The 14,999-nt window shown below is 29.6% G+C and overlaps 1 protein-coding gene across 2 annotated transcripts in view; it reads left to right on the forward strand.

Moving 5' to 3' along the window:
• Window positions 1-5,288: 5,288 nt before the first annotated feature.
• Window positions 5,289-14,999, forward strand: part of superdeath (Suppressor of ER stress-induced death) — a 48,381-nt gene continuing 38,670 nt past the window's right edge. Inside the window, exons 1-2 of one of the 2 annotated variants that reach the window (XM_069131779.1) lie at window positions 5,289-5,578; window positions 8,071-8,156. The gene's annotated coding sequence lies outside the window, so the exon portion shown is untranslated. The remainder of the gene's footprint in view (window positions 5,579-8,070; window positions 8,157-14,999) is intronic. The other variant, XM_069131769.1, reaches the window with a different exon arrangement.

The raw sequence follows: 14,999 nt of genomic DNA on the forward strand, positions 1-14,999 counted from the left end.
AAGAAAACCTTATAAATAAAGAAAGGAAAACAAGTATCGCACTATACTGCACCATTTACAGAAGGCCACAAATGTTCGTGGGCGCATCACGCTACATTTATTTAAAATTTAAGCTAAACATATTAATTATTTATATTGTATGTTTGTGTTGCTTAACTTTGTGTTAACCTAATGCAATCAAATCTCTTTAAAGCTTAAACGTGTTATGTGATTCGTCATGTGCTCTAGCTGTTCCTTTAATGACAGACTAATAATGTATCGGGCAGTCCTGGCCTTCCTACGTGTGTTCAAGCGGTAATGTTCTTCGTAAGCGCATTCTTCAGTGGAATGTATTGCATGCGAAGTTCTCTCTTCGATATCCCAAAACACTTAATTGTAATTGTAAATCGCCTAGCGTCACGTGACAGAGTGGTTGTAGGAGTTCATGAAAACAGTTTTCCGCCCAGAAACTAATCTAACAGCGGTTTGGTGCGTGGGTTGGTTATTTGAATCTAATCCACACATGCTAAATGTCAAAATATTTGTGCGTCGAGTATTCCGTCAACTGTTACAAGTTTATGACATTTCGTTTCAACTAGTTGCACGTCCTGAAGAATTTTTAAAGCACTATAACTCATGGATACCATCAGCACACAGAATGCGATATCGGAAACTGGTGAGAATGTCACGTATCGTGTGAAATTGGTTATTCGCGATCGTATACGTGTTTAGGTAAAATGATTCTCAATAAAGAACATATTCAATTATGCATATGTAAAATAAAAAATTCACTAAAAACCATTAATCGATTTGAAATAGTGGACTAGTGAATTAATTACTCAGTTATGTATTTAGTTATAAATTTAAGTTTAAATTCAAGGTCTTTTATAATACAGGATATTTGGTAAATACAAGGTGTAGGTATACAATTTAAGGGGTAATTCTTGAAGCTAAAATGAAATGAAACTTAAGAATAAAAAGGTAAAGGTTCGGCTTTATCTGTTAGTTATTGACAATTAAAAATTAGACGAAATATCCCTGTACGCCAATAAACCTCCTTACATGAATGAAAGGAGGCCAGCCTAAGCGAAGTACACAGGGATCCTCAAATCGAACGATACATCGACAGCAGCTTACCTCGTATAAGTTGTGGAGAAGAAGATTATGACGTTTGAAAATGTAACTCGTTATGTTTAGTCATTATAACTCATAACAGTATATCGAAAACCGCCTCTATTTTCGAGAGGAATTAATAAAATTTTAGAGAAGATTAACTTATTAGAGAAGTTTCCTCTAATTCTTTGTTTCCATAAATAAGTAATAAATAATAGCACATATAAACAATATTTATACAAATTTCATATATGCACCGCGATCATCCCGTCTGGGATTATTCACAGAAAAATCGCATAGGATCAAGTATTCTTGAGATGCTACTAAATGTGGTCGAGCACTGTCTTGTGTGAACAACATACATTTTCCACACAATTTACAAAGGTGTCGTTTTATAGAGTAATGTGTAATAATACAAATTAATGTACAACCAAATGCAAAATTATATTTACCGCGTTGAATAGCTCCTTTAAGATTTCGCTTTCATTGCTGAAATGCTGCAATCCTTGCAAGGCAGTTCTTAGCATTTTTAAACACATTTGGTGAATAACCTGTTCGTTTTCGCAATAGGCATACCTAACTATGCCTCAAAAAGGAACCACTCAGGTATCATGATTGGCTGATTTCGAGAGAATTATACAAAGAAAACGGAAGCGTTAGCAAACATCATCGTAATTTTTTTTCTGTGTGAACTCTTCATTACTACCTTGTTACGTAATATGTTTTAGTGATTTTAGAAACTTAGTAAGAAGATGAAACAGTTCTGGAAGGACAGAATTATTTTAGCGGCCAAACAGAAACATTGCGAGAATTGTATAAATATAAACTTGGAGTTAATTGTAGATTTAGTATAGCTTTAAGTTATTCAGTTGTAGACTTTTTTGGGCTTTTTTATTTTTAGTTCTTTTAACTTTTTTATTTCCTTCATTTTGTTATTTTTTTGTTATTTTTTAAATCGTTTTTTATTTAGTTCCAACGCGAGTGTGTACTAGAGTGTGTACTGATTGGGTGTGTAGTATGTACAACGCGTGTTCTATGCATCCTGCGTACTATATACTTTGTTTGCAAGAAAATAAAGGCTATATTGAACATTTATTGTAATGTAAAACGATTGCCATTTTCGTCACACTTTTTTTAAGAACAGTCTGAACCTTCGCGGTGCGTGTGTGATCTTTGTTCTTGTTGTGCGCATATGAAATTTGTACAAACATTGTTTATATGTGCTATTATTTATTACTTATTTATGGAGACAAATGATTAGAGGAAATGTTAATCTTCTCTAAAATTTAATTAATCCTCTCGAAAATAGAGGCGGTTTTCGATATATTGTTATGGATTGTAATGAGTAAGTATAACGAGTTACATTTTCGTACGTCATAATCTTGTTCCCTACGACTTATACGAGGTAAGCTGCTGCCCATGTATCTTTCGATTTGAGGACCCTTGTGCTTAGATTCACCTACTTTCGTTCTTGTAAGGATATTTGCTCGCGCACAGGGATATTTCCACTAATTTTTAATTGTAAATAACTGGAAAAAACAAAACCAAAAACACAATTATTTTATTCTTAATTTTTATCTTATTTTAGCTTCAAGAATCACCCCTTAAATTTTTTTACACCTGTAGCCGAACACCCTGTATAATAATGACTTACAGTTAGCAAGAATAATTAACATCTTAAAACTTCTGCACATTGGCAACTTTATGTTATTTTGTACTCCTTTTATCCAAAGTTACAAACTTACCAAATATTAAATATATTTTATAGTACATCATCTTTAATTTGGTATAACATTTTAAGCATATTACAGACAAGCCGATAAAATAAAGTCTACAAGTTCTTTCCTTAAAAATATTTACATCTCTTACATCTTCAATTTGATTTTATTCATATATGCATAAATATTATGGTTGTTCATTTTTACTATGTGTTCGCAAACAATGTATACTATAAATCCGAAAAGATTCTTTTACCGTTTTGAATCAGAACTACATTAATTTTGTTCCTATGTTTATTAAAAAATTCCTTCAAAATAAGATGTACGTGATTCTCACGATAATCTTTTAATATACATAAACATCAATTGATTAAGGATGTTCCTGATCAGTGTTATATACTTTTCAGACACTTTTATTCTTAGATATAACATAAACGAAAAGGTCATAATGGATAAGTTAAGATGATCAAAATTTCCAGGAAATCTCAATTTTTTGCATTCGTAACTACTCATGACTCAACCCAATATAATTGTGTCTTCAACTCATGAATAACGAATCTTGTAACACCATCTGATTCATCAAATATTTTCAATGTATGAAACAAACTATATGTACAGTAAAATTCTATTTATTTGGATTTATCTATTGCAACGAAATTTTAGTTAGTGCTTAATTATCCAATTTCTTGTCAATTGAATACATATATTTAAATGTGAGTTCCCGTTAGTTGAATAAAATATCGTATACGAAAATTAGAGAGATACAAATTAGAGAATTAGAAGAATTATACAAATTAAAGATTAGAGAAATAGAAGAATATTAAATCAATATACATTTCAGTTATATGATGAATTTGAGTATTTTGGAGTTGATGTACCTTGTTGGATTTCATTCTTATACTAAATTTTTAGTTAAGACATTGATCAGATTATTTAAAAAATGGATCATTGGCCTTTGCAAACAATTCAACGATATTATACAAATACTTCCGTTCATGTAGCAGCCAAAATTAAACAGAATGGTTTTCATGTAATTAAAGCTTCTAAAAAATGTCTCTGTATGTAAAACACATCACGAACAAAGAAATACATACAACTGCTGCTCTATTTTCTGTAATTGGAACCATTTACAGTAGCTTATGAAAAGATTTGAATACCTATAAATTAATTACCTGAAATTAATGCGAAAATGTACATAGAAGGTATAAGATATTTATTGCAAACAAATACTCCGTAAAAATGACAAATGTATTTAATGGTTAATCATCCAGTATAGGCCTTAGTGTAATAAGCCTTAATATTTCATTCTAATAATTCTAATCATCAATTCTAATCATTCATCTTTAGTAGAGAAAGTACAATATATTTAGAATATAACTTTGTTTAAGACGAATGAAAAACTATAGCAGAAGATGGTAACAAATAAAATTGCGTAATTTTAATAAACTTTTATATTTCAAACTCTTACTAATAGTGAAAAACAAAAGGTATCTGAAACTTTGGTCTAATTGAAAAATGACATAAAGTAATGATCTTGTTACGACGTAAATAATTTGGACTAGAGGTATTCCAATTTACTTTCACTACATAAAATTCAAAAACAAGTAGATAAATAAAATTATTTTCTGTTACGATCTAATCACATAATATAATCATAGCATAGAAACTATCATCTTATTATAAATATAAATTGCATGTCTTAAAACTTACTAGCAGTAGTTACAGGTGTGATATAATTCCACAGTCGTAACAAACATATTCACAATCTATCCACATTTCTCATATGCTTTTTTTATTTTATCAATTTTTTATTAAATTATAAAATTAAATTGATAAAATAAATTACATCAATTTACTTTCAAAAAATCAAAGAAGATTTTAGATAACACACGTGATATTTTTGTAAGTCTTTCGTGTAATAAAAGTTCAAATATCTTTGTGCATACCTACTATATCCGAACAAGAACTCCTATTATTATATATTTGTACATAACGAATAAATATATATATTTATTCACATATAATAGTATATTTATACATATTTATACATATTTTAATACATATTTGTATGTATCATGCCACTATATATTTCTATAAATTTTATGTGATAAATATTTAAATCTCTTCGTGTCATTATATTTGAACACAAACTATTCCATGGTATTATTATGGTATTATTTGACTGTAGATAATTTCAAAGAATCAGCGAATTCTCGGTATACGAACTGTTCATTCCCGATCAGTTCAGATAGATAGAATTTTATTGTTTCGTAGATGAATCATAAAACGCGCGACATCTCGTTCATGTATCCGACGGACAACGAGTATACGGTTTCGTGTGATCCGGAGGACCGTATGCAGGTGGAAGGATGTGAGGTTAAGGTGATTCAGCGATCGACGAGTAATCGATCGGGCCAAGCAGGAAGCGTGGATGGCAAGGAGAGAGGACCGAGGAAGTTACGAAGCTGGAATGCGCACCAGTCCGCGACAGTCTCGCGCAAACCATCGAGTTGAGCGGCAGGTTCTCGACGCGTTGTCGGTTTCTCCTGGTCTACCTTTATGATCGTCGTTAATTGGCATGCCTCGTCGGAAACTAATGTTCAAAGTTTTGTCGCGCTGAACGCTGTTTCGTGTGATATAAGGTCGTGTGTATTCGTTTCTCTCGTGTATCCATTTTAACTTTCAATTAGTTTCGATCACTGCGGAGTAATTTCACGTGATTTACAGGCTCTTCAATAATCTAGGCATCGTTCTGTTTACTGTTCATGGTAGGTAAATTTTGAAATGAAACGTTGTGTGTCAGTTATTGTAAATCTATAATCTAGAATGTGAGATAACCGTGATTTGTGGATTTAATATAAGGTAGATATATAATAGTATATAAATATTTTTATGGACATTGTGAATTATCTGGTTTAGTTTAAGTAGAAAATTCTTCTTGTTACTGAAGCGAGTTAAAGTTGTAAAAGTTAAGAATCCTTTCACGAACAAACATTATTTGAGGAATTTATCATGTATTGTATCATGAGACAAAATTTTTTTGTTTGAATTATATCGATTTATTTGTTGGAATTAAGTGAAAATTATATGAATCGTTTTGTGCTTAGGTGATATGTACTTGAATGTAATTTTATTTGGGAAGAAGTGTTCTTTAAGACTCTTCCTAAATGAAATTCTACATTACAATTTATAAATATAATTTGGAATAGAAACGTTGTGTACAAGCATTATAGACAAAAATAGAAAAAATATAATTTTGAAATGTAATTTAAAATTTTAATCATCTTTTCAACTCGATGTCTCCCAATCTATATGGTTAAATGTCTGGTCATTATTTTATAATTATTTAGGACATTTTTAAGCAGCATAAAATGTTATATCAGTAACATTACAAGTGAACATTTTGAATTAATGGTATAATCGTTGTTGCGACATTTGACACGGTATAGAAATCTTGCTAAGATTTCGTACATAATAATTGACATATAGGCATTTGCTGGTGTGTTTGGTATGAGAAAGTATTACGGCAGTCTATGTTTGTATCTGTGTGAATAAGCTTAATTGTTATTATCATAGTTGTGATATAACTTTTGTCAATATTGTAAGGAAAATGAAAGCAACGAAATAATTGCATTATTAAAATTGGGCTCTTTTTACTATATACGGTGTATTATGTGTATTTGTATATTCACTATACATATAAACGTGGTGTTTTGTGTACCTTGGATTCCTTAATATTTCAGTTACTTTTGCTGATAGCACACCCTAAAAATTTAATGTTCTTACTATCTGTGCAGAATAAATATATCTATTTTCGATATTCAAAGTTGTTTATTATATGCTGCAATCTATTACTATAAAAAGTAGGAATGTAGAAGAGATCCTGTAACTTAAATATATTTCAAAAAGACTGAAAATCAATGCAATAAAATGCATGCTTTGTAAATTTCTTTCTGCTAAATTAAATTATCAATGTGCTTAGATCAATTATTGTAGATCTTGTATTTGTTATTCTCATTTATCGTGTGCATTTATCATGTTATTTTATCAACTTCTCAGTACACGGTGTGGAAACCCCTTAATCATGGGTGAAATAGGAAGAATTCTAACATTACAGAAATAAGATATTCTGCTTTAAACATTTTATGTATTTTACGAAGGAAATGACAAATAATTCAAAATTTATTCCAATATTCGGGAGGAAATAATAAAAAATAAAGTATAAATTGACTGGGAACAATAAACTGGCATTATAAATGTGCCAATTTAAGAAAAGTATCAAATTCTGTTCCAACAATAAGATAAACTGTCATACACGTGACTATATATATATAGTAACGTAACGTGTTGCACATTATATACATACATATATATACATATGCTACTATAAATGTATGTATGTAATGTGCAACACGTTACGTAACAATGCCTACTTTCGAATAAAGTGAAGCGTAAAAGAAAACCACCCTCAATAATCACACACAAACAAACTCATTTTTAATTGCATACACTTTGCACAAGAACACATTGATGGAAAACGGCATAGAATAATTTTCTTTTATACTTTATTTATGTCTTTTCTTGACGTTTTTTATATTGCTTTCGCAACTTGGATAAAAAGAGAAAGTATTATATCGTCAATAGGTAATGATTTATATAATAAAGTTCACTGACAGAAAATTAAATAGTCCGAATTATATTAATTTAACAGATGAACAAATAAGCGGATACAGACCTACAATCAGTTGTGAAAATTTAATATTTGAACAGTATAATGCAGGCATTTATACATATTCCACCATATGTAAGAGACTAATTTTAGAAACAAATAGATATTTTAGAGTGACCAAAGAGACTACCTGATATCATTATAATTGAAAATTATCCAGTACAGTTAGTAAAAAATATTCATAGGAGAAAAGAAGGTGATTTGAAGATTATATAGACTTAAAAAGCTATATTGGGGATAAATAGACAAAATTTTGTAAAAAATATATTAAGAAGCAAAATATCAAGCCATATGTTGGCAATTATACAAAAGAAAAATGGAAGCACAAGATATTGAAAATCATTTTTTATACATATTGTTACAACTTTTCAGATATATGCCTATCTTTTTTGTCCCATTGATTTTCAATTATTTTATTATATAGTTAAATGATACGACTTTATTGTTCAACTTTTGTAGTAATAGACTGTATTATACATCGAAAATTATTGAGCATCAAAATTGGATGCATTCATTACGTAAAATTTGCAGAAACTTGTGCTACTTTTTGTCGCGGTGTGTACAAACGACAAATCAGGACAAAGCTGTTTGGTTTAAAATGATGAACATCGAGATGCGTGAGCTTTCCCACAAAATCATTATTTTTCAAGTTTTCAACGGTTTTCTTTTAGACAGAAATACATATTTTTTTTATACACCAATGGATTCGCTTTTTTAGTTTCAAAAGTATTACGGTACTTCTTTGCATCCTAAAATACATACTTTAGAAGATATTTTAACTTTAATCTTTACAAATCTGATGTATAAAAAAAAGGAAAATATAAATCAAGAATATTGTCTTGCGCCTTCCCTTGTCTTTCATACGATAAGTTTTACAAAATTAAAGTTGAAATAACTTTGAACTACTCGTTTTCAGGTACAGGTATCTCAATACTAATGAACTTCATCTTGACATAATCTTTTGATCAATAAAAGTAACTAATATTTTTGTAATATCTTCGAAAAAGGTTCCTGAAAACTCTATTTATTTCTGTTACTTTTTCGGAATTTTTCATATATTTAGTTATAATAAAAGAAAAATATACTTTTCGTTTATACTGCATAATTTATTAAGTAAAAGTAATACCTACAGAGATTTTCTTTAATTTTTATCAAATTTATGCTTTCAATTTAATATTCATTATGCTTTTATAATCATTATATGAAATATTTTCGCGTATAATTTAAAAGTGTAATTTTTGTAATGTGTCCTAATAAATATTCAATATTAATAACATTATATTTTACTTTAACGATATCATAATAATGAATTAATATTATTCAACAAGTACTTTTACTAAATTGCTTAATTCCTCTTTGTATTGAAATATGTATGTAATTTGAAGGTTACCCTATTTATACCCCAAACATAACAAAGGAAACCCAAAGTATAATATGTTTATCATTATATCATTTAGTGACACTGTAATCTATGTTAGATGCTAAGAAAATCCAAAAATATTAAGAAGAAACTGTAAACATTGGAAACAGTAAACCAAAATTGGGATAGAATTTTTGCCCTTATTATTAATTTTAAACATTTCAGAAAAGTACATATAATAATATACATATAATAAAATATAATTCATGAAGAACATTTTTTTAACTAATTTCCTCGTACATACTATCATTCAATTTTTTATTAATTCATTTCGTTGCCTTATATTGCTTGATGCCCATGTATTGAAATCCATATATTATAATATACTATACTTAACTGCACTATAATATACTTTTAATAATTAAATGAAACATTTAAGTGAAACATTTATGAACAATTTTTGTATATCATATCTTTTTTTTAGTTGTCAAAGCATTTAACCGTACTGCCTGTAGTCGATTTATTATTAGATAAAATTAATTTTAATCAAATGTTAGTTATTGTAATTAACAATGTATTAACCTCATTCTTTATTTTGATTGTTCATTATGATGTTATATTTCTGCATTGTTTTCTACTAATATACTACAATAAGATAATTTTTAAGTCTTCTAATTCTATAATATTTATATTATATATATATATATATATATATATATATATTATATGTATATTATATATAGTTACTAACATTAATATTCGCACACACTTTAAAACAGAATAACTTTTTTGTGATAGATCCAAACGACTTAACATTTTCCATGACGTATTTTAATTTATTCCATGACGTATAAAAAAATTTTGAAAAAATTGCAATTGATCGAAATCGCGAAGAAAGTAGAGGGCGCTTTTTACAACTTTTTATCTAGGCCTGTAATAAAAAGTTAAGCAACGCATTTTGAAGATTTATGTCAGTTATAAACAAATATATATATATATATATATGTTTGATGCGGAAACAAGCGACATGCATTCAAAAATGTAGAAATCTTTACAGCTTAGATCTTTACATTCTTTATTTTATTACAGATATAAACTGGTAGTCGTGAAAAAATGCAGTTTTCACCATTCTGAATCGTTTATAATCTATAACAGCTATACATTAACTGATTTCGATAAAATTTTCAGCATATATATAACTGGCATAAATCTCCACAATATATTGTTTAAGCTTTTATTATAAACTGAAATAAAAAAAAGTTGTAGAAAGTGACTTTTTCTTTTTTTGTTCACAATTTCAACCAGTTACATTTTTTTCAACATTTTTATACGTCATCTGGTAACTTTAACTTCTCAAAAGGAAAAAGAGTAGAGAGAAATTAAGTCGCTTGATCCAATTTTAAAAAGATAATTTTGTTCTAAAAGATTTCCGAATATTAATAGGAGTAGTTATACATATATTATGATATTTTTTTACGATTAATGTTAGTTTATCGGTATCACATCGCGTGAAAGTTACAATCTGTCGCAAAAATGTTCAGAAACCTACATAATTTAAGCTATTTTAAATAAATATACATATAAGTGAAGAGAAGAGAAATATATTATGTTATGCAGGGATATATTTACAACGAAGATAACGAGAATGCAAAAATTCTTTATTTATTACATATAGTTGTTTAAATAATAATAGAGTAATGGAAGAATAATTCTTTATTATGTCATCAAAATATTTTGATGAAAATATTCGAACATAATAATAATATATTTACATACGTATGTATACATCATGCAATTACTATATCATAAAATTTTATTCCATAATTCCATATTACATGTATTGTAACTTAAGTCCAAGCATTTACGCTTTTAAAGTAGCAATTTTATAACGCAAGTATCCATATATATTTTTAAGTCACACGATTGAATAATGCAACCTCGGTCAACAAAATCCAAATAGCAGACTGCTCAGTAGTAATGGTAGAATAAGTAGTTCACACAACAGAGTTTTATCATAACAGTGATAGTATTAAGTCGTAATTGCTTACATTGACCGAATCAATCGATATTCCCATAAATCGATTTCACAGAAGTTGCAGTTGCTATTAACTGATCCGTTAGCAATAAGAGGCGACGGCGACGGCCAATTAGAAAGACTTTTCCGTCCGTTTAAAGGCAACTCGCGTTTCCTTGACGTGTTTATTCCGAACGTGAAATTACTTTTAATGATCGCTTGCCTTCACCCTGTTTACGCCGGAGAGGAAGTTTCTCCGGGACAATGCTCCAATGACAGCCTTCGTGTATTTCGTCACAGATGCTAATTACAGTGTGTACATATAGGTAGGTCTGAAGGATGGAACGCCGCGCCGTGCCGGTGAGGATGAAAAAACGTGTGACTGAATTCTTGAATAAACAAATTGAAATCAATATTATTTACGAACAAATGACACGTTTCTTCGATGACAAACAACGAGTGTTTAAACGTTCTGAACTTTTAAAAATTTAGTTCAAAAGTTTATATACAATACTATGCAGAAGTTTTAGTCACTTATTAACTGGAAGTACATCTGTGGTTTGTTTCTATTAATAAGTATTAAGTATTACTTTATGTTACTTTATATCGGATAGTCCTAAAAAGTATTTAATTAAAAAATTATTAGTAATTTACTTAATAAGTATTTATTACCTAGAAATAATTAATATTACATGTCAAAAGTTTCAGGTCATCTATCAAACGGAAATGTTTTGTTTTTATAAATGAATATTAAGATAGATGATAGTTATTTATATTTGTTGTTGCTTTTTAAATACTTAATTCAAACATTATTGATAGTTTGCCAAAAAAATTATTATAAAAAGTTAGTTTAATTAAAACAGTTATGATACCGGTTTCGGTTCTTGAAACAGTTAAAAGAACTGAAAAGGTGTTATAACTGTTCTGAATATAACGGTTCTCGCGCATATCAGTTTCAGTTCTTGAAGATCGATATTATATCGGTTCCATATCGACTCTATAACTATTATTTTTCGGCTCTGTACTGGTTACGGTGCAGTATTGTATAATCTATAATACGTACATACATGATATATGTATTCTTACATGTATCAATTTGATTTCGATTCTTATTGATCTTCACTCTTATTCATTTTGGGAAAATGTTAATACATATGTATTAAATATTACAAGTATGAGCATTAAATTTACATTTACATTACTTTAAGATTTACATTCAAAATTAAATTGTAATACAATGATAACCATCTACTATTTATTATTTTAGAATTAGTGATAGGATAGTATTAAAATTCTAAATTCCAGCTATGTTTTCTATGAAGAGTTAAATAAAACGGATGTTGGTAATTATTTAGTAGTCATGTTGAAGAAAGCAACATTTTGAACAACTACTTCCCCACTAGGAGAGTAATATACTATTTTCCCAGGTTTTTGCCTTATGGCGATCGGACAAAAAACATCTAACCTCTTTTCTCTTTAAGCCTCTTTCCAATTTACAACTAATCGCACGCGACTCACAGTTGTGCGATTAGAAAATCCATTATCGTATATAGCACACTTCCCATTCGAACTACCGCGACTACAAAAGTCAAGGCGCGATTCACCGCGACAGTGGTCGCGCGTGCTGTACCCGCGTGCAGAACAGTCGCGCGCGGCTGAATGTCGTTTTGCTGCTAGAATGTGAGGAGTCCTCATTGAGGACATTTTAATATGAAGCTAATAAGAAAATGAAGCTGACCTTTGTTCGGCGTCGCGCGCGACACCAAAGTTTCTAACATGCGTCGTAAATCTCGTGTCACTTGAATCTCTGTGAATGTGTTGTGAGAATTGTTCAGAAATTGTACAAAGGTCAACCTTATTCTTTTTAGTAGAACCGCACATGGAATTCCTTACAAAAGGTTAGTATCCTATTTATGACAAAAAACTATTAATATTGAAGAAAAAGTTTGATATTAAAATATTCGGATGGAATTTATAGGACTAATCGCAAGGGACCTAACCCCACTCTTTTGTTTGTATCTATATAAATGAAGATTGAGCGAGGCGGCTATGCTTGTCGCTGTATCAAAAAATAGACAGAGATAGGTATGAACAGGATTAACTGTAGTAGTACCGACGATTATTTGCGGATATCTCGGAAACTAAGAGAGTCTCGTGGTAACATGTATAGGAAGAAGATCTTCAAAATGTTAATTTCTGCAACATATTTGAAAAGCATCGAAATCGAGAATGGGATGGCTTTAAATTCCGATACCTCCAAGCTTGTGCATTACTCTATTACGGTGACAAAGCTATACCGAAATAGATGAGTACCGAAACCGAAATTGATATATGTACAGGATATAAAAGATAAAGATTTAGAAAAAAAGCTAGTGGAGAAATGACCTTAACCTTGAAGTTCAGGATCAAAATTTTATATTATTGCAACGTATTCTACGCATCATAAGAAACAAAATTCTGAAAGAAACCATGAGGCGTAAATGACACTTCCTCTAAAAAAAAAAAAAAAAAAAAAAATGTTAAAGTTTCAGCTGGCTTAAATTCTTTAAACTGGTTTTATTGACAGTGACGTGAAAAAAAAGTAGCATCTATTGATACAGGTTAATATTCCAAATCTCTCATTATGTATTGCACATATTCCTTTTTTTGTTCTTTTCTTTTTCTTTTTCTCGCTCAAGCTTATCCCCAAAATTATGTGTAATTCTTCACTTTCAATAATAAAAACGACGCTTAATTCGATGTATTTCACTCCGGTTTCTTTTCCGCCAATGATGATTCTAGTAGTTATTCGGAATCGTAGTTAAGTAAAACACAATAAAATATCAAAAATCTGTTTGATTTTGCAAATATTTATTTTGTATCGTAGGCAATAGAAAGTATACTTGACTTGGCATTACTATCGAACAAATCGAACCGAATTATGAAGGATATATCTTATTCCACAAAGAAGGAAGTTCAGTGATCTTAAGAATGATGTGACCCATGAGTAGCGAATCTATATTCACGTTATTTCACTTACTAAGAGTAAATGTAAATATAAGCACAAATATACAGGGTCATTGGTAACTGGTGGTACAAGCGGAAAGGGGGTGATTCTACGCGAAAAAAGAAGTCGAAAATATAGAATAAAAATTTTTTTTTTTAATTTTTCCATCGAGACAACGATCTACAGTGAGATCCGTTATAACGTACCGCACGCGTACCGAGTGAAAATTCAAAGTCGATTTTCTCGAAAACAAAGCCTCAAACGAAAAATTTTTATTCTATATTTTCGACTTCTTTTTTCGCGTAGAATCACCCCCTTTCCGCTTGTACCACCAGTTATCAATGACCCTGTATATATTTGTTCCGAATAAAGTTAATTTGAGAATCATTAAAATTTTACCATGTTTTTCCGAGAGAAGGGGTAATTTCCGACATTCTAAATTTCTATTCCTCGTAATGAGTAGAATGCGTTGCAATAATCAAGGTTAATGTCGTTTCCACAGCAACTTCTTTTTCAAATTTCCACCAATCCGAAAGTGTACAATGTAGCGTAACGCTACGATTCCTTTATACTTACTTTCTTTACACTTCGTACATAGTAGCGAAAGCCGAAATAAATTTTTGGGATGGGAATTTATTTTATCTGCATATCGTTTGAAAATAGTTGCAAAAATAATTAACGATATATTAATTACGAGACTCCACTACAATGAAATTACAAGTAATTAAAATTCCTAATTTATAGAAATAAATTTTTTAATTTCAATCTTAAGATACTTAATACCATACTTGTAATATGTATTTAATACATATCAATATTTTCGCAAAATCAATAAATGAATCAATAAGAACCGAAATCGAACCGGCATTAGAATGCTGATATGTACTATATGACCTTATAGAACTGTAACTGATGCAGAATCTAAAAATGACAGTTACATAACCGATATGAAATTTACGCAATATCGGTACCAAAGAACCGAAAACAAAACCGATGTGAGCGAGAACCCTTATATCCATAAAAGTTATAATATTTGTTCGGTTCTCATAATTATTTCAATCAGAACCGATATATCTACATATATGTATAATGGTTTGAGA

The sequence above is a fragment of the Bombus flavifrons genome, chromosome 1 (assembly GCF_040668555.2).
Source record: "Bombus flavifrons isolate JBK064 chromosome 1, iyBomFlav1_principal, whole genome shotgun sequence".
NCBI lineage: Eukaryota > Metazoa > Arthropoda > Insecta > Hymenoptera > Apidae > Bombus > Bombus flavifrons.